Here is a 20,187-nt window from a genome sequence, read left to right as displayed (position 1 = left end):
TCTGGGGAATAGTAATGTCACACTAACTTCTCTGGGCTCAGACAAAGTGAGACGATTCTGCAGCAGCTGGGACAGTAACGGCTAGTGATGCTTTCCTCCGGGTTGAGCTCACGATGCCCAATCCCCTTTCCTCATTTGGAGCTTTCTAAACTGAGGCTCTTAACTTGTTTTGAAAAAATATTTTGACAACTGGATTTGAATATAATTGGCTTCCTTTGTAATCCTATGTATTGTACTTGCTGTACTTCAAAATAGTAGTGAGATGGAGTCCATAGACTTCCCCAGCCTACCCAAGGGGGCCATGACACATGGAAGATTAAGAGCTCCTGTTTTAGACAAGGTCTCAATTGTAGCAGATCTGAGGCTAGGGTGAGGGCCCCCTTCCCACAATCCTGTAAAGATAAAGCCACAGGTGCTTGACCTGCCATCCCATGCTGTTGTTTTGAGAAGAAACTGGCTCAGGAGGGCTTCTTAGGTGTTTTCATGTTCTTGTTTGTGTGCTGGGGTTGGGGTGAGGGCTAGGGAGGAATGAAGTGAGAGTCCACTAGGCAATAGCTTTATGCAGGAGGACAGAGGTGGAACTGTACATTCCCTCACAGCAGCCATCCCTTTGTCATTCCCTGTTGGTCCCATATGGCCCTCTTCCTCCCTCCTAGAAGTCTGCTCCATGGCTCCATCTCACTTCAGAATAATGTACTAAGGGGAGAGGGGCCTTAAAGAGACAATGTCCCAGCAAGAAGGCCAGCTCTAGGGATAGGCTATGAACTAAAAAAAATTATCTTAATTATTTAATTTATTTATTTAAATTATTTTAGAGAATATATTATCATGCAAAACACACTTCCATATTGGTCACTGTTGTAAGAGCACAATCATACAAAACCAAAACCCCCAAATAAAACTGTAAATACATTGATGTGAAAGAAAGTCTGCTTTGATCTGCATCCATCCAACTCAACAGTTCTTTCTCTGGAAGTACAGAGCATTCCCCATCCCAGATCATGGTGTTGCTGAGAGTGGCCAAGTTTTCACAGCTGACCATCAATCATACAGAATTGCTGTTGCTGTGTACAATGTTCTCCTGGTTCTGCTTATTTCTCTCTGCATCTGTTCATGCAGATCTTTCCAGTTTTTTTTTCTGAAATTATTGTGCTTATCATTTCGTATAGCGGCTATGAACTTCTTGTGGGTTCACTTACTGGATCCCTCAGGGGGATCCTATTAGAAAACTTCTCATCTCTCAACCCCTTTCCCTAAATCATCAAGGTCCTCTAGAATGCTGTGTGCCTGCCATCTGGTTTCTGAATCTGAATCTTCCTGTTCTCCACATTTCTCCCTCTATGTTGAGAAGGAAGGGTTTGGGCAGGAGCTCCTCAGTCTTCTTCTATCTCTTTATGGGAAGGAATGGGGACAATGTAGCTACCAAGACCAGGAAGGGAATTGAAATAGAACCCAACCAGTGTTTTTTCCACTAGGGACTCACCCCACCTGACACCATGGCACTAGGGACCTTTACCGGCAAAGGAAAGAGCCTGGAGAAAGCTTCTGCTTATTATCCCTCTTATTTTTGAGTCAATGGGTCAGGGACCTTTAGGTAACTGGACTGCACCACTGAAGGGACCGCTTTTCTAGGACTTTTTTTGTCCAGATAAGGACATCACAGCCTGTCCTATCATTCATGCCTGATTCCAAAACATGAAGAGGTCCTAACCTCTCCTGGCAAGAAGGGATGAGAATAGGGATTGGTGGAACAGTTGCCTCCACTTCAAGGTGGTCGTAGTAGGGTATGTATGTGGGGGTATATGTGTATGTGTAAGGGGGGGGGCTGATAATAGAGGCTGGATCTCTCTAGCTCTTCACTGTGGAAAAGTCCAGGAATCATGGTCAGGGCTGGGAAGGGGGTTCTCATGTTGTTCTGTGGAGGCTGCCTAGAGTTAGGGACAGCTGAGACCCACATGGCAGAGGGGGGAGCCACCTGCAGAGAGGGAGGGGGGTGAGGGGTTCTTCCAGAAGGCAGCTCAGCCAAAGAGAGGGGGCAGAAGAGAAAGAAAGAGGATAAAGACCCATCTATCTCAAAGAGTTGCCCTCTGTCCTCCTCTAAAGTGTTTCACCCAGAGAGCCTTTAGCAGAAAATGATCTCATTCGGCTTCTGTGCCAGCCTCCTCAGAGAGCCTTCTTTACTGAGGGGGAAACCAAGGAATGGGAAGGGAAAGGAGCTGGACGTAAATGTGGGCAAAATCTAGGTCTCTTCATCCCGAGGCCCCCTGATTCAGCTCTTCCTGTTACCCTTTTTTTTCATCCTCAGCTAGGATCTCTGAGGTCCCACAAAACATAAATATTGCCCCACTGGATCAGTTATCGGTGGTCCTTTCATCCTTGTTTTGTCTCTTATGGAGTCACGGGAGTGTGTAGTAGTGAACAATAATATAAGAGCTAGTGCCTGTAGAAGGCTTTAAATCCTTCATGTTATTTTATTTGAACTCTGAGATAGGGGCTATTATTACCCAAAATTTACAAATGAGGAAACTGAGGAACATAGAGGGTTTGGTGACTTGTCCAGGGCTATAACACTGAAAAGTGTCGGAGGCAGAGTTTGAACTCCGACATGTTCTATCCTTGTTACAGTAGATATGGTGTACTAAACTTGGGCTTTATAAACTGAGTTCAAATTCCACTTCTGACATTTACTTGGTATATACCATGAGGAAGTCATCTGACTAACATCTCTGAACATTAGGCAGCTCCTTGAAAGCCCCCCTGAGTTATGGGTGATTCGCACCTGTGTTGGTAGAGGGCTTCCTATCTCAGATATAGCTGTCCCCCTAACTTTAGGCTCAAAAGTCAATAGGGTTAAATTTAGTTGGGTTCAGGGCCAGATAAGAAGAAAGAGCAAGGGGCAATTAGGTAGGACTGTGGATAGAGAGTCAGACTTGCAGTTGGGAGGATCTGGGTTCAAATCTTGCCTGTAAGTCACTTACCCCAAATTATCTAGCCCTTACTGCTCTTCTGTCTTAGAACTGATGCTAAGACAGAAGGTAAGAGTTTTTAAAAAAAGGAAAGAAAAAGTAAATCTTTTTACTGTATGGAGTACCAGTCAAGATAAGCCATTTGGAGGCCTTCTCACCTAAAAGGACTCCCAGCTCAGATCTTGGTCAAAATCCTGATTCCGAGATAGAAAGAGATTAAAGTTTCTTTAGTTCAATCTCCCTTATTTTATAGATGAGTGGAGTCCCAGAGAGGGGGAAGAATTGACCAAGGTCACACAGATTGTGAACTGTGGGATTAGGATTTGAACCCAGGTCTTGATTCCTAAATGAGTGCTTTTAACATGAAATTACAGTTCTTTTTGTTTCTACAGCTTTTAATTTCCAAACTCCATTTTCTCTGATGAAATTTGGAGATATGATCTTCAGAAAGTAGGGTCCCAAGGCAGGCAGCTGCCTCTTCTTCCTTCTCATTTGTCTCATTTTCTTGTTAATTAGGAGATGATTTTTCTTTTTCTTTTTAGTTCTTTGAGTGGCAGAATTTGTATCACTGTATCATGTCATGAGTACCCAGGAAAGGGAAACCTTCTTCCCAGTGCCAATGCTTGAGAGCTGAGCTCCGAGCTCTTCTCTTCCCTTCTCCTTCTCCCCCACTTCTGCCAGGCTAGTAGCAGGCAGCATTTTGGCAAGCCCAGGACAAAGAGCAATTAAAACCCTAACAGCAAGGTACTATACCCTGGGCTGGGCTTTGGAGGCCTGGCATTTTGAAGCGGAGAGAGGGCTGATTATACAGAAAAATAATTAAACCAGAATGGTAGGGCAGTGGGAGGGAAGGGGATGGGGGAAAGAGGAACCACAGTGATTTAACCCTTTCTAGAATGTGGTTGGAGGATCCATGGGGGTTGGGGGTTAGGGCATTCCCAAAGTCCTCATTATCTTTACTTGTGACTGTGAAAGAATCACTTATGATGATGATGGTGATGATGATGATGATGATGATGATGACATCAGTCCCTAGTGTGCACATATGAAGAGGGGACTCTCCTCTCTTCCCTTTAAACTGTTTTTTTTTTTTCCAGAGCACTTTCACACTTAATCGCTTTATCTTTACAACAACCCCAGGGGGTGTCCCTGATTGCTGACAGGCTCCTTGATCTCTGATGTTTCAAAGGATCCTTGACCACTGTTCCCAAGATCTCCTTTTCTTCCATCTGACTGAGCTAAGGATGATGCCCTTTCTTCCATCCAGGAGGAGGCTTCCTACCTTCTACCTCCTACTCTTCACTGGTGTCAGAACTGATATCCTCTGATGTTGGGGGGGTGGGGGGGACAAGCCCAGTTCTAGGCTGTTTCCCTAGCCCAAGCAGGAGGTAGGACCTCACTCATTTATGGCCTTGAGAAGCAACAGAGACTAAATGATGGGCTAGGGGAGGGGGAAGGCATTAACCCCAGGACCAGAATGCCAGAAAGCCTTTGAGACCCTATAATCAGGCAGTAGAGACTCCATCCCAGCTGATATTTCTCCAGCTCAGCAAGGGGACCAACCAGAGGGGTGGGCTGACCCCAGCTATATTACTATTCCATAAATATTTACATAACCTAAGAAAATCTCCTGCTTTTTCTCACTCTCCCCACAGCTGGAAGACATAGCAAGGAGGGAAGCCTCTCCTACACCTAGCCAACAGGATTCTGTATTTCCATTCACTGAAAGGATTTGACTTGGTCATTAGGGATCCTATGCTATGATCCCACCCTAAGAATGCAATGGAGCCTTTATGGGGAATGTGGGGGCAGATAGATGCATTCCTGGGCAGTGGGAAGAAGAGGTGGGAGCAGGACTGCAGCTCTCTGTGGGGTGACGATCACTCAGAGTCTGACAGTTTGTCTAAGCCGCCACAGACAGGATGTGCTGAGGTCCACAGCTGGCTGCAGCAGGCGTGTTCATGTGCATGTATGTGTCTATGTGTCTATGTAAGAGCAACTCCCCCAGCTCAGGAGATTCCTGAGGTTGAGGACTGGTTATTTCCGAACAGCCTGACCTCCCACTAGTATGGTCCTCCCCACCCACCAGCCACCCAAATGGTTCCTGAGCTCTGGGAGAGAACAAAAGCCAGGCACATGCAGGCTGACCATGGTGAGAGAGGGACACACAAGAAAATTACAGAATTGCTGACCGAATTGACCCAAATACCCAGAGACCCCATCTGGAAGAATAACCAGCTGAGAGCTAGAAAAGGCTGCTGGACCTCAGTCAAAGGTCTCTGGACTAAGGGGGTGGGAGGAGGGTTTCTGGTCCTATGGCTCTCAATAAGCTCAGACTAGGAAACACCAGGAAAGTGTCCTCCTTACCTGGGTGCAGAGTAGTCAAGCACAAGGTAAAACTATTCCATTGAGGCATTTTGGGACATGTTGAAACTCCTGAAGTTTTCAGAGAGACATTGGAGATGGTCGTTATTAAGCTCGGTCTCCCCTTTTCATGATGCCAAAAGGATAAAACCACACCCCAGAAAACTGTTACCCCTGGCTGACCCTGAGTGTGGCTCTGTGTGTGTGTGTGTGGGCATGCGTTTGTGCACAATAATTTCATTCCTAAACTGTTCCATGTCATCATATCTTTGGGTGCCTGTGACAAAGGCCAGGCACGTCTCAAGAGAGAGACTCTGAGACAGGAACTCCAGGGGAAAGGTGACCAATGAGAAAAGAGTGCCAGGGAAAGAGATCGTCAGTAAATGAGAGTGGGAACTATGGAGAGGAGAACACCCCTTTCTTCTAGACTAAGTATCACAGAATCACAGAGGGACAGCAGGCAGAGAGAAAGAGTCTTTTCAGTCCCATGTCAGTCAAAGTGAGAAAGGATGGAAGGATGGGTTTGTGTGCTTTCCCCAGCTCTGGGTCTAGTCCCATGAGTGAGAGCTGACTGAAAGGGCCCTCATACTTTTCTCTGTATGTGTCTTTCAAGTGTCCGACCATTGCTTAGACACATAGTCTCTCTGTCTCCCTGGGTGCCCCATACCGTATCTCTCTGTGGGTCTCTTGACCCTGTCTGTGTGTCTGTCTCATGCACACACAGCCTCTTTGTATCTATGCCTTCTTTCACATACACACTTTCTGTGTGCATCCCTCACACACAGTGGCTGTTGGTCTCTCATCCATCCCCTTTTGTTTGCGCATCACAAATGTTCACTCTGTGTTTATCTCTCGGTCTGTCAATGTCTCCCCATGCCTGCCTCTCCTACATTCTCTATATGTAGCTGTCTCACATATGCTGTTGGCACTGATTTGTCTCTAAGGCACCTACTTTCTCTGGGTCTGACATCCTCTTTTCTCTCACCTTCTTTCCTCAGTATCTGCCTGTCTTTCCAACCACAATCTCTCTGTTTATTTCTACCCCATCCTCATCTCCAATGATAGTTCCATGTGGCTTCCCTCTACTGTGACCCACATTCTTGGCAGCCACTCAATTAGTGAGCCCCTCGACCTGTCTATTGGACCCTTTACTGCCAGCACTGAATAGCTTTTTGCTGCCCATTCAGGGACACTTGATAGCCCAGGGGGCAAAGGCTGGCCCCACATGGACATCTCAGGAACAGCTCTGCCTTTGAGAGAGGATTCAAACAACGTCTGTATTCACCAAGATTGAGCTGTTCTCTGTCCTCGGCTCAGAGTTTCTGGCTGTGGTACCTCTCCTTAGACTCTACAGAGCATGTCCCCGTCCTAGAGGTTGGAGCTTAGACTGAATCACTTAGGAGCTTCTCAGGGGTCTCTCATGATGGGTGGCTGGCATTTATCAATGCCTTGGATTAGTGGGTGTTGGGAAGAGCAAGATCCAGAGGCTAGAGAAGACAAGGTCTTTTCCCTCAGAAAGCTCCACCATCGATGGAAAAAGACATGGAATAGAGAAAGAAAACTCAAGGATACTTACCCAGAAACATACAGGTGAAAGCTATAATAATAGCTCATTCCTATAGCACTTTAAAATTTATAAAACACTTGCTTCATAACCCTGTGAGGTAGCATTATTGACCCATTTTACCAATGAACAAAATGGAGGTTGGAAATATTCAGTGACTAGCTTAATGTTACTGAGGTTACACTGAATAAAGTACCAGTAAGTTAGTTTAGTGAGATATTTCTGGAAGAACTGAGTTTTAAGCTGGATTCTGATGAAGAAGAGAAGCATGATTAGCAGAATCAGAGAAGGGGTCCCACATGGGAAGAATGAGTTACTCAATGAATGATAGTAGCATCCCATTATTTGAAGGCATTTTTTCCCTTCCAGTTAATCCCTTGAGGCTATTATAATAAATATTGTTAAACCCACTCTACAGATTAGGAAATTGAAGTTTATAAAAATAAATAACTTGCCCATAGTTACATGGCTAGTAAGTGATGGGGCCAAGACCTAAATATTGGTCCTCTGAATCCAAGGAGTATATTCTATTATAGTACATTTCCATTAGGGAAATATTACCTACTATGCGACCAGGAGGACCCTGTCAGCTCCTCAGTTCTAGGATTCCAACAACTTGGCATTTTCTAGTCTCCTTCCTTCCCCTCTCCCCTTCTCTCTCTCCTGTCCCTGCTTCACCAGCTTGCCCCTGAGCACAGGGTGTGTAGAGGGGAAAGAGAGGGATGAGAAAAGAAGAAAAGGGGCAAAAAAGTCAGGGGACAAATAGATAGCAGGCACATGAAAAGGTGTTTCCATCTCCCACCCTCACCCCCTGAGCTTCAAACAAATAGTACAATCAACAATGAAAACTTCAGGAGCTAGCTTGTGGGTTACTAGGACACACCGGCAAAGAGAGCCTCTCCTTAGTCTGCATCAGTTGTCATGGCAACCCCAGACAGCAGATGCCTGTATCTCTGTGGTACCTGATTTTCCCCATCCCCTTCCCTTGTTGGACTTTCTCAGCCTCTGTTTTCTCATCTTAATCCCACATAGGCTATGTGGGTACCTCACTGTCAAGCCTGGTGGAAGAGGCACCCCAAGGCTTCCCCCCAATCTAGGTCACTCTGTGCTCCTTCCCCCTTAGATACAAACACAAACAGCAATCAGAGTCCTCTCTATTGATTAGAGCACGGTGATAATCAGGCCAAGGTCCCCAGTTTGACCTAGTAAACAGCCCATTTGCTTTACTATGACACAGCCATAGGCTATACTTCTCACTACGGTTTCACAGACTGTGCCATTAGTCACAAAAGAGGCTGGGTGAGCCGCTTTAGGGCTGATGTCCATCACCACTGTTGGGTAAGGAAGACAATGCACATCCTACCAAGATTGTATTCTACATTAGCACAACTGTAACTGAAGGACAGCATAGTTTTCTCCCATAAAGTACTTAATAATATAGTTTAATGTCACATTCACTTCTTCACAAACTCAATGCTTATCCCATATCTAATCACTCACCATTCCTCAAACTAACTCGTTCAGCACTTTCTTGATTCCATGCCTTTACTGACATGCTATCTATCTGGGGAAATCTTACTCATCTTTCTAGGCCCTGGATCAAGTGCACCTCCTCCATGAAGGCTTTTCTGACCACCACCAATCTAAAATAATCTCTTTTTTAAAAAACCCTTACCTTCCATCTTAGAATCAATAGTGCGTATTGATGCCAAGGCAGAAGAGTGATAAGGGCTAGGCAATAGGGGTTAAGTGACTTGCCCAGGGTCACACAGCTAGGAAGTGTTTGAGGCCAGATTTGAACCCAGGACTTCCTGTCTCTAGGCCTTAATCCACTGAGCCACCTGGCTGCCCTCATGAAATAATCTGCTTCTCTTGATCTGGAATGACATTTCTCATCTCTCTTTTATATTGATGATCTATTTTGCATGATAATTATTTTTGCTTCTTTCATATCTCTTACCAGAGTATAAGATCCTTGAAGGCAAACATAGAGCTGTACTCATCTTTTTATTCCTCAATGGCCTCAGCACAGGGACTAGTACAAAGAAGATTCTTGAAGTGTTTGTTGACTGACTGATCCAATGATGCAGAACTCGTTTCCCTGAGGGACAGTACAAGTCTTACTTTTGGGAGTGGTTCTACTAGTTAGGAGGTTTTTTCTTTCATTCAGCTTTTACCTACTGTCAAGGTGAGTAAAGTATAAAAAGACAGGGAAAGTGGGAAGGTGTCATGATATGAAGAACTTCAAATATCAAACAAGATATTTGGCCCTGGAGGTAATAGGGAGCCACTGGATTTTTTTTTTTTAAAGCAGGAGGATGATCAGTTTAGACCTGGGCTTTAGGGAAGTCACTTTGGTGACAGAAGACTATAGATTGCAGAAGGGAGAGACTTGGGCAGGAATACTAATTAGTAGACTATTGCAAAAGCCTAGGTGAGAGGCAATGAGGGACTAATACTCTCTTAATTCCTCAGACTTTTTTTTCCTACACACATTCATTTTTCTACACAACTGACTTAAAAAAACCCCCTCAAATGTAAATCTTGATGCTGGTTCCTATTGAAATTTTATAGGAGTCAGTATTGTACAGTGGGAAGGGATTGGCTTTGGAGTGCTAGATTAAGAGTTGGAGGTTGGAGGTTCAAGTTCTAGCTTTGTGTGACCTTGGGGAAGTCACTTCACCTGTTGAGACTTCAGTTTCTTCATCTGTGAAATGAGGGGGTTGGATTCTGACCTCTGAGGTCCTTTGAGCTCTAAATCTATAAACCTATGATCTTGTTAGCTTTCATCTATTTTACCAACTTGGGGAGATCTTTTGGGTTACTGATTCTGGTGGTCATTCATTGCAATATTTCTTCCTATCAGCTGCATGCCATCTGTAGTTTGATACGTATAATATTTATGCTGTAGTTTATCACTGACAATAGAACATTAATAATAATAGGACTCTGTGGAATCCCCCTGGAGGCATCCCTCCCCCAGTAGAAGCCAGTAATCAATACTCTTCAAGTTTGACCAGTCAACCAAAGATGGACCCACATAATTCTGTTATCCCTCAGTCCATATTCCTTCATCTTGTCCAAAAAGATAACGTGACAGGATCAGGGAAGCACAAAGTCAAAAGCAACCTTCGATGCTGTCTAGTTCAATTCTCTCATCTTACAGATGGGGAAATTTAGTCATGGAGGTGGGTCAAGTCAAACTAGGCGGTAGCCAGATGTTATAGTCGATAGAGCCTTGGACCTAGAATCATCGAGACCCAAGTTCAAATCCTGCCTCAATAGTTATATGACCTTGGACAAGTTATTATTAGTGGTAGAGAAATGAAGGAAAGAAGAAGCAAGCTTTTATTAAGCACCTACAATGTGCCAAACACTCTGCTAAATACTTTATAAATATGACCTCATTTGATAACTTAGTAACTTTAGGAAGTAGGTGCTATTATTGTACCCATTTTATAGTTGAGGTAACTGAAGCAGACAGGTTAAGTCATTTGCCCAGGGTCACATAGCTAGTAAATGTCTGAGGCTGGATTTGGACTCAGGTCTTTCTGTCTCCAGGCTTATGTTCTATCCACTGGGGAACCTAGATCCTAGTGTGCTTGAAACTCATGTCCCTTAACTCCTAGATCTGTGCTCCTTTCACGATTCCACCAAGAAGTGCTTTACTGCACCCATAATACTGGAGTTAGCCTGCTGGTCCTTGATAGTTGTTAGTGTTCATAGGTGCACAAAAAGAGTCATTTGCTATTGAATGCATTGTATAGCATGTGTCTTTTGTTGTGGACACACCAGATGCCAAGCCTTGGCGGAAGGCAAACTGGAGTTCAAATCCTATTTCAGATATTATTGACTAGTAGTATGATTCTAGGCACATCACTTAATCTCTCTCAGCCTCAGTTTCCTCTTTAGTAAAATGGAGATAATAATAAAACCTATTTCATAAGGTGGCTGTGAGGATCACATGTGATAAAATTATAAAAAGAAGAATATAAATAATATTATAATTATTATTTTCCTCTATCCTCGCTTGGATTGTAATCAGTGACTGGAACCAGTCTCTCTCCCAGTCTGACTGGAGGAAGGGTGGAGGCTCATTTGCCTTCTCCTAGGGATTTTGGTTCTATGGGCATATACTCGTCTTGACGCACCTTCCATGAGAGCTTTCCTGGGATGGAGAGGCAATCAAGGCAGAAGAGATGAGGAAGAGAGACTCCTTTTTGTCAGATTCATACTAAAGGGAGTTCTCTTCCCCTCATCAGAACCTAGGATCCATCCCCAGGTGGAGACCATTCAGTTGGCCTCCTGTACTTGGAAATAGTTGGTCAGGTGGGTTCCCATGGGTCAGCTGTCCACCACGTAAGGGGGTAAACGGTCCTGGCCCAGATGCTCTTCAGAATGACTTCCGGAGGCTGAGACTTTATCAGTGAAGTTGGAAATGTCTCTTTAAACCCTGGGCTTAAGAGTTCCTGGAGCTAAGAGCAGGTTTGGGAGAAGCCTCTGAGGGCAGAGGCTTATGGGCTTATTCTGCTTACATTTCCTGTCATGACACTTTAAAGTTAAGGAGAAACTAATCCCATCTGTATCCTGAGGTCCAAAATCAGTTCCAGAGGTGGAAGGAGGAGGGGCAAAGAGGAGAAATGTAGGTGAGGCAAGGGAGAAGGAGGGAAATGAAGAGGGAGCTAGTTTGTCAGGTCTGGAGTAGGGATTTGGGGAGAACAGGAAGATCAGGCTATACCATCACATATAAATATAACAGGTTAGCAAACTGTGGAAATCAGGAAGTCCTGGCAGACAACGGCTAGAAAAAAATATCTTTTCACCCCGAGTCCCTTCAAGATTGAGTGTTAAAGCATCGAGAGCCTCAGTCCATGAGCTCTAGAAAACTATTTTTCTGATCCTTAATAGCCTCATTGATGGTCAAATTGGAAAGGATCTAAGAGATAGTCAGCATAACCTCATTTTACAGATGAGGAAACTGAGGCCTAAGGAGAAGTGCCTTGTCCCAGGCTGCACAGTAAGTTAGGGCACAAGTAGAATTTGAATGTAAATATCCTAGAGCTCAGATCAGGGCAATTCATACTCTATCATGCTACCTTCTTGGGGTGCTAATCTTGCTGCCACACTGGAAGAAGCACGTAAAACATTTCAAAATAGCATGTGGCATGCCTGATCTACTATTTTACAAAGGAGACATGAGATTAAAAAGTCACCTTTTAGTCTGAAAGGACTGAATTAGAAGGGACCCCCGTTCTTACTATTTTTATAGATCAAATATAGTCAACAATACTTCATGACTGGCCCCTCCCAACCCCCCCCCCAATCCTGGATAGCAAAGGTGGAGATTGGGAGGGGGGGAAATGAGGAATGAAAAGCAGGTGACTGGGAGGGTTTCCTTATCCCTTTGATTAGATAAAATCCCAGAGTCTAGCTATTTTTAGAAAGTAGATTTCTCTTCCATAAGTGGCAGAAATTCCTTGGGGTGTCACCTTGGCCTGTCAACAGTTGACTGTCACTTATCAGTGTGAATAGAGGGCGGTCATGACACTAGAGGAGACCACATGTGAAATACTATGTTCAGGGCAGGGCACCAACTTTTCAAAAGCACTTGACAAACTAACGTATCCCAAGGCAAGGATGGACAGGATGAAGAACTTTGGAAGGAGCTGAGGATTTTCACCATGGAGAAGAGAAAACTAAGTAGGTTAGAGCGAAGGAGAAGTGGTCACATCTAAAGCTTTACAAATGACTATGATGTTACATTCATATAGAGCATTTCAATTTATACAGTATTTTCCAAGATGACCACATTTCCATGAGGGAAGCAGAGTATGTACTGCTGTTTTCATTGCACAGATGAGAAAATTCAGGTTCTAGGAGGTTAGGACAGCTAGGAGGCATGATAGATAGAGTGCCAGATCTGGAGTCCTGAGTTCAAATCTGGTGAGTGCTACTTTCTGCATATGGCTGTTGGTCCTTCGTTTTTGAAGAGGACCATTGCTGTCTTAAGGTGATGTCTCATCCCCGAGTGAACAGGATTTAAATGAGGCAGAGTTGCACAAAGTCATCAGCCTGATTCTCTCTTCCAGTCATGAGGGTTCAGTGGCAAGACAACAGTCAGGATGACTGGCAATGGTGTGGGATGCAGCAATTGACCTTGGCTTCTTCAATGTCTAACCAAGTTCTAATCACTTCACAGAGCCTGCTTCAGTCTGCCTTCCTGGCCACTGGAACATTTCATCAGGGTGTGGCTTGTTAAAGACACAGATGAGAGCTAGGTAGCAGGTGGTAGCATTGGTAAGCTTGGAGCAGCTGTTGGTGAACCAGAAAAGTGCTCTGAGACTAAAGCGTAGCAAATGTCTTTTGCAAAAATAGGGAAGTTTTTTTTTTTTCCTTTTGGAAATTGGGTTTCTAGAACTCTAAGCCTGTGGGTAAAGTTAATCTTCAGTGAAATTCTAGAATGGATTATCAAACAGATGGCCTGTGAGCACTTAAAAAGGAAGTGGCAACCACTGAGAACGATTACAGACATGCTAAAAAAATGTATGCCTTACTCTTTCTTTTCTTTTCTACTAAGATGGCTAATATCAGAGGCACTTACTTGCTGCTTGGAGCTGTTTTATATCAAGAAGGAAGGGGATGTATCCCAAAGAGATTAGTGATAAATGGAAAGGACCTACCCATACAAACAAATCTGTCTGTCTGTCTATCTATCTATCTATCTATCTATCTATCTATCTATCTATCTATCTATCTATCTATCTATCTATCTATCTATCTATCTATCCATCCATCCATCCATCCATCCATCCATCTATCTATCTATCTATCTATCTATCTATCTATCTATCTATCTATCTATCTATCTATCTATCCATCCATCCATCCATCCATCCATCTATCTATCTATCTATCTATCTATCTATCTATCTATCTATCTATCTATCTATCTATCTATCCATCTATCTATCTATCTATCTATCTATCTATCTATCTATCTATCTATCTACATACATACATATTTTTTATCTATCTCTTCCAGAATCAATACTGTGTATTGGTTCTAAGGCAGAAAATTGGTAAAGACTAGGCAATGGGGTAAAGTGACTTGCCCAGGGTCACACAGTTAGGAAGTATCTGAGACCAGATAGGAACCCAGGACTTCCCATCTTTAGGCCTGGTTCTCAATTTACTGAGACATCTAGCTGCCCCGTACAAAAATATTTTTAGAAGCACTTTTTATAATAGCAAAGTATTGGAAACCAAGGGGTTGTCCATCACTTGGAGAATGGATGAACGAGTTGTGGTATATGATTATAATGGAATATTGTTCTATAAGAAATATACATATCTATATCTATCAATCTAACTATCTACATAATGTAATATTATTCTGTAAGAAATGATGAACCAAAAAACCTGAAAAGACTTAGATGAACTGATGCAAAGTCAAGTAAACAGAACCAGGAGAACATTGTGCACAGTAATAGAAATAGTATATGATGACCAACTATGAAAGACTAAATTATTATCAGCAAAGCAACTTCCTGAGGTATTCAGAAGGGACTCATGTTGAAAAATGGTATCCTCAGTCAAAGAAGGAATTGTTGGAATCTGATTGCAGATCAAGGCATACCATCTTCTACTTTATTTTCTTCATGAATTTTGTTGTTGTTGTTGTTGTATGTGTGATGTGTCTTCTTTCATGGCATGAACAATATGGAAAATAAAGTGCATGAAAACCCTAGAATAACCTATATCAGACTACTTATTGCCTCAGGGAGGGGGTAGAGGAAGGGAAAGAGGGAGAAAATCTGAATGGAAAAATATCCAAAAACAATTGTCAAAAATTGTTCCTATGTGTAAAATCAACCAATTAATGTGTGTGTGTGTGTGTGTGTGTTTAAGAAGAAAGGGGAGAAGAGTCATAATTAATATATCCTCCTGGCATAAGCAGTTGCTGCATTATGGAAAGCACCAAGCTAGCTAAAGAATCATGTTGACAGAAATTTCTCCTCTGCAGCATGTACTCCCTGTTAGAACTTGATCCCCTTAGGAGGAAAGGATTGCACATTTAAAGCAGGAAAGGACCTAAAAAGTCATTTAGTCCAATCCTTCAGATGAGAAAACTGAGGCTCAAGGTCTGACCTTATCTATGGTCACATAGGCAAGAAGTTGAACAGTCAGGATTTAAAGCCAGGACCCCAGACTCCAAATCTGGCTAATTTCCTCATGGTACCAAGCTGATTTACTTCCCTGAGAAATGAGTGGTCTTTCCCTGAATTTATGTTCTAGCTTTTAGATAACCCTTTATCGGCATACCTCCAGCTGCTTGCTTTCCCTAGTGGACCCTCGTTTCCTACACTCTGGCTTCCATCTTTGGTTGTTACTCACCACCTTGCTTGGCTCTGATCACCCTAATCTAAAAAAGGCTACTGGAATTGACCTAGACTATTCTGCTTTTATCTCTTTTACAGAATGATTCTTGGTTTGTCTGATCTCCCCATAGGTAAACTGCTCGAGCATCCCCTAGCCCAACTAGTCCCCCATCCCACACATTTGGCCAATTTCAACTACTGGTTGTTAATTGCTAGATAAAGACCTAGCACTGCCTTAGCAACAGACCTGCCTCAGCTCACAGAGATGCCTGGGCCTGGTTGCTTGACTTGGCATAGGACAAAAGGCAGAAGAGTGGTAAGGGCTAGGCAATGGAGGTTAAGTGACTTGCCTAAGGTAACCCAGCTGGGGAGTTTCTGAGGTCAAATTTGAACCCAAGACCTCCCATCTCTGGGCCTGACTCTCTATCCACTGACCCACTTAGTTCATTATTTTTGAAAAAGACCAGTGACATCACAATGGGTGATGTCTTGACTTGCAACAAGGGAAAAAAACCACAGGGATTTTAGTTGATTACAAGTTTCACACAAGCTAATAGTTATGACAGATGGCCAAAAAGATCATGTCATATTAGTTAATGCACCCTACCCTGACCCACAATAAAGTGGCAGCAATTGGTTTTGCCTTTGCCATTACTGTTTGCTGTGCCTAACATTAAAAAGAATTTGCCTTTCTTGTGATCAGACTAACAGCCTGGCAAGGGACCTGGGAATACGGAGGAGGAGTGAATGAATGAATGACAGAGTATTTATTAACTACTTACTATGTGGTAAGCACTAAACAGACAGTGCCATCCTAGGAGGGTTTGCTGAGCTAGAATTCTATGGTGCTGCTGATGCTATTTCCATTCAGCACTACAGACATTTAGGAAATGGTTTTTCTGTGCAAGCTAATAGGCTCTAGTTGCTGGTGTTAACAAACACAATAGAGGCTGTGCCTTCAAGGATCTTGCAGTCTCCTGGGTGAAGGAGATGAGACAAATACATAAAAAGGGATGATAAAAACTGAAAAAGAAATGATAAAATGTTAGGAGAGGTATAACAGAACAAGGGGATCTGTTAAAGGAGGGAAACGCTACTTCTAATGGCAAGGGTGGGAGCCAAAAAGGAAGGCTGCATGGCACTGAAAGAGAAGGATTTTGATGGGCTAAGATGTGGAGTGGGAAGTCTGTTCTAGACAAGGGAGATTGTGTGTGTGTGAAAATGAAAACAGGGGCAACCAGACGGATGAAGCACTAGGCTTGGAGTCAGGAAGACTCAATCCAAATCTGGCTTTAGAAACTTAAGTGCTGTGTGACCCTGGATGAGTGTTTTTTTTTAATTAATTTTTTTTTATTTGAGCATTTCCAAACATTATTCACTGGAGACAAAGATAATTTTCTTTTCCTCCCCCACTCCCCCCCCCCCAACTCCCATAGCTGACTCGCGATTCCACTGGGTATCACATGTGTTCTTGATTGGAACCCATTCTGGATGAGTCTTTTAACCCCATTTACCTCAGTTTCCTCATCTGTCAAATGAGCTGGAGAATGAAATGATAAACCCATTCCAGGGTCTTTGCCAAGAAAACCCCAAATGAGGTCATAGAGAGTGAGGCATGACAGAAATGACTAAACAATAACAAAAGAGGAAGCAAGATGAGATGCAAGGGAGGCAGTGTCCTAGAAAAGGAAGAATACTGACTGCATTCAGAGGACTTTTGGGTATAAATCTCCCTCCTGACACCTATCATATAGCTCTGGACAAGTCAAATGAAGGCCCTCTCTGGACCTTAATCTCCTCCCTTGTAAAAGGAGAAGGTTGGATTAGATGGCCTCTGAGACTCTTCCTAGCTCTAGACCTATAATTCTGAGTTTTTAGTAGTTTAGCTTGTTTGGAGGATAGTGTGTCTTTTGGGAACAATGTACAAGAAGGCTGGAAAGGTAGGTAGAGCCAGGCCATAGAGCGCCCTGAGTTTGTATTTTATTCAGCAGGCAAGAGGGAAATCTAATCATCTACCCTAGTCAGAGGAGAAGTCTCCGAGCTGGCACGTCTCAGAATCAACTTGATTTTTCCCAGCTTGACTGGTATATATGCACTCACCTCATTTAGGTAGGGAAGTGAGAGCCCAAGGATGGGTTTCATTTCTCATTGAGAAAAGGTTCTTTTCAGTGTCCAGACAAGGGAGCTGGGTAGATGGCTTGCTTCTCCTGAGGCAGCTGAGCCACTGGCAGAGTCAGATTATTTTAATGGTAGGGGTTTTCTGAAATGATTACAACTTAAAAGATTGGTCTTTAAGCAGACAGAGCAAGTTCCCTTCAAGATTCATTGGAAAGAGGGTAGCTAGGTGGCCCAGGGGATAGAAAGCCAGTCCTGGAGTGGGGAGAAACTGGGTTCAAATCTGGTTTCAGATACTCCCTAGCTGTATGACTGTGGACAAGTCACTTAACCTCCTTTGCCTAGCCCTTGCATTTCTGTCTTAAAGTTGATACTAAGACAGAAAGTAAGGGTTTAAAAAAAAAGATTTATTGGAAACACAGATGTGTCCTAGTTTTCCAAAAGCAAAATAAGGAGAAGAGTAGTGGTAGTCTCTCGGTGACTGAGAATGAGATGGAAATCTAAAACTCTAAACAACTTGTAAATTGAGGAGCAATTATCCATATTTCTTTTTAAAAAATCCTTATGGTTACAAAGGGATCACCAACATGAACTCTGGGTTTCCTATGCATAGACTACTTGGTAGAGAAGCCAGGAATGGAAAAATTAAAACTAAAGAGCAATCAGAATGAAGATAAAATAGCCACTAAGTTGTGTAAACCATCAGGAAAACTGGAAGTAATTTACAAAAATCTTTTTTGCTTCTCTCTACCAACCCCACTCCTCTGACTACCCCAGAACATGTCTACTTTGTAAAAGGAAATATAATACAATATAGACAAAGCCACACTTCCAGCGTGAACACAGCACACTTATGGCTATAGCTTCATCTAAGTTCCAATAGTTCAGTCTTAGATCCTTCCCTCAATTTTATGCCCAATTCTTGTACACAAGTGCTTGTCCACACTTGTGCATGGACTGTCTTTTCCATCTGAATGGAAGCTTCCTGAAGCCAGAGATTGTTACCTCCAGGAAATAGGGAGTTAGAGGTCCCCCCATCCCATATTGGACTAGGAGCTCTCCAACAGCAAGAATTATGCCTTCCCCACCACAACAAGGAATTTCCTGAGGACAGAAACTACGTTCCTTTGTAGAAAGACTGAATATTCTCTCTGCACGACTCCCATTGGTCTGATACAAGATGAGTATACAGTAAGAGCTCAACACATGGTGTGTGTGGAAATGTCTTCTTTCCAATCAAGCTCCTGGCCAGGCTGATCTGAATCTGAGGTCAGGGCAGTCCCAGAGCCAATGGGCAGTAAACAACCCCATCCATGAGTCATTCATTAGTTTTGCTTCAAAGCTTATGGCCAGACCTTCTCTGGACCAGATCCCTCTATATTTGTCCCAGAAGACTGAGGAAGAGAGTAGGCTTGCCTGGGTGGGATTAAGTTCAGAGACTGAAACTGTTATTTTGGGTACTCCTAAATGTTTCAGGAGGTAGAGTTACTTTTCCTTTTGGGAGTCACTGAGACCTCTTTCTGGTTAAAACCTTCAATCAGTCCAGGAAAGGAGGCCTCATCTTTGGCTTTATTCTCTTTCTCATTGGGACTAATAACCAATAACTACCATTTACATAGTGCTTTGGGGTTTGCAAAACACTTCATAGACATTATCTCATTTGATCCTCAAAACAAGTCTGTAAGGGAGGTGCTGTTATTATCCTCAATTTATGGAGGAAGAAGCTGCTTTTAGAGAGCTTGTGATTTGCTTTAAGTTGCATAGCTAGAAGGTGTCTGTAGTGGGATTTGAACTCAGGTCTTTCTGACTCCTATGTTCTACTCACTACATCACCATTAATCTCAGCAAATCTCAGAGAAGAGGAGGGAACAATGTGACAGCCAATAGTTTGGAGACCTGACATTTAAAGATTTAAGATCTATTGTTTGAGCCTGATCTATGATTTAGGATCTCCTGGCATGAAGTGTAGGACAATTTGGCTAGAACATTGTGTCCTCCTCCTTCGTTTCTGTCCCTCCCTCTTTCTCCTCCCCAAACTGCCATCTGGATCCAAGACATTTTTCCATGGTCCAATTCTGACAGATCTGGGAGAGGGAAATGTACAATGATCAGCGATTGCTGTGTGCCAAAGGGCAGGAGGAAGGGCTCATGATGTTGGAAGAGTTTAAAGGAAAAGGGGCCGAAGATCAAAGAACTGAGGGGAAAGTTATAAGAGGCATGACTATTTAAACATTAGAGGCTGAGACTTAGAGCTTGAATCAATGCTAAGGCTCCAAAAGGAAGGAGAGCACTGGATGACATTTTATCTCTACCCTGCTGACCCCTACGTTCAAGCTAGGTTGACCAGTGGTAGAGCACTGGACCTGGAGTCAGAATAACCTGAACTCATCAAATCCAGACTCTAACATGTATTTGCTGTGTGACCCTGGGCAAATCATTTAACCTTTATTTGTCTCAGTTTCCTAGATTGTAAAATGGTGATCATGATAGCATCAAATCATATAGAGTTGTTGTGAGGATCAAATGAGACACTTTGTTTATTTAAATTTTTAACCCTTTTCTTCTATCTTAGAATCAATACTAAGTTGCAGTTCTAAGGCAAAAGAGTGGTTAAAGGCTAGGCAATTGGGGTTAAGTGACTAGCTGATGGTTACACAGCTAGGAAGTATCTGAGGCCACATTTGAACCCAGGACCTCCTGATTCTAAGCCTTGTTCTCTATCCATTGAGCCACCTAGCTGCCCAGCATTTAGTATGGTGCCTGGCACATAGGTGTTTAATAAATGCATATTCCCTTCCTC

The 20,187-nt window shown here is 43.2% G+C and overlaps 1 protein-coding gene and 1 long non-coding RNA gene across 10 annotated transcripts in view; one reads left to right on the top strand and one right to left on the bottom strand.

Moving 5' to 3' along the window:
- NAV1 (neuron navigator 1) overlaps positions 1–20,187 on the bottom strand; it is a 369,462-nt gene that overhangs the window by 89,010 nt on the left and 260,265 nt on the right. The gene's annotated exons all lie outside the window — the stretch shown is intronic.
- Positions 16,795–20,187, top strand: part of LOC103093828 (uncharacterized) — a 125,726-nt gene continuing 122,333 nt past the window's right edge. Inside the window, exon 1 of the long non-coding RNA XR_001627818.2 lies at positions 16,795–16,993. This is a non-coding gene — a long non-coding RNA (uncharacterized LOC103093828). The remainder of the gene's footprint in view (positions 16,994–20,187) is intronic.

Source organism: Monodelphis domestica, chromosome 2 (assembly GCF_027887165.1).
Source record: "Monodelphis domestica isolate mMonDom1 chromosome 2, mMonDom1.pri, whole genome shotgun sequence".
NCBI lineage: Eukaryota > Metazoa > Chordata > Mammalia > Didelphimorphia > Didelphidae > Monodelphis > Monodelphis domestica.
The sequence above is the reverse complement of the archived record's forward strand: the minus strand, read 5'-3'. Positions and strand labels throughout refer to the sequence as shown.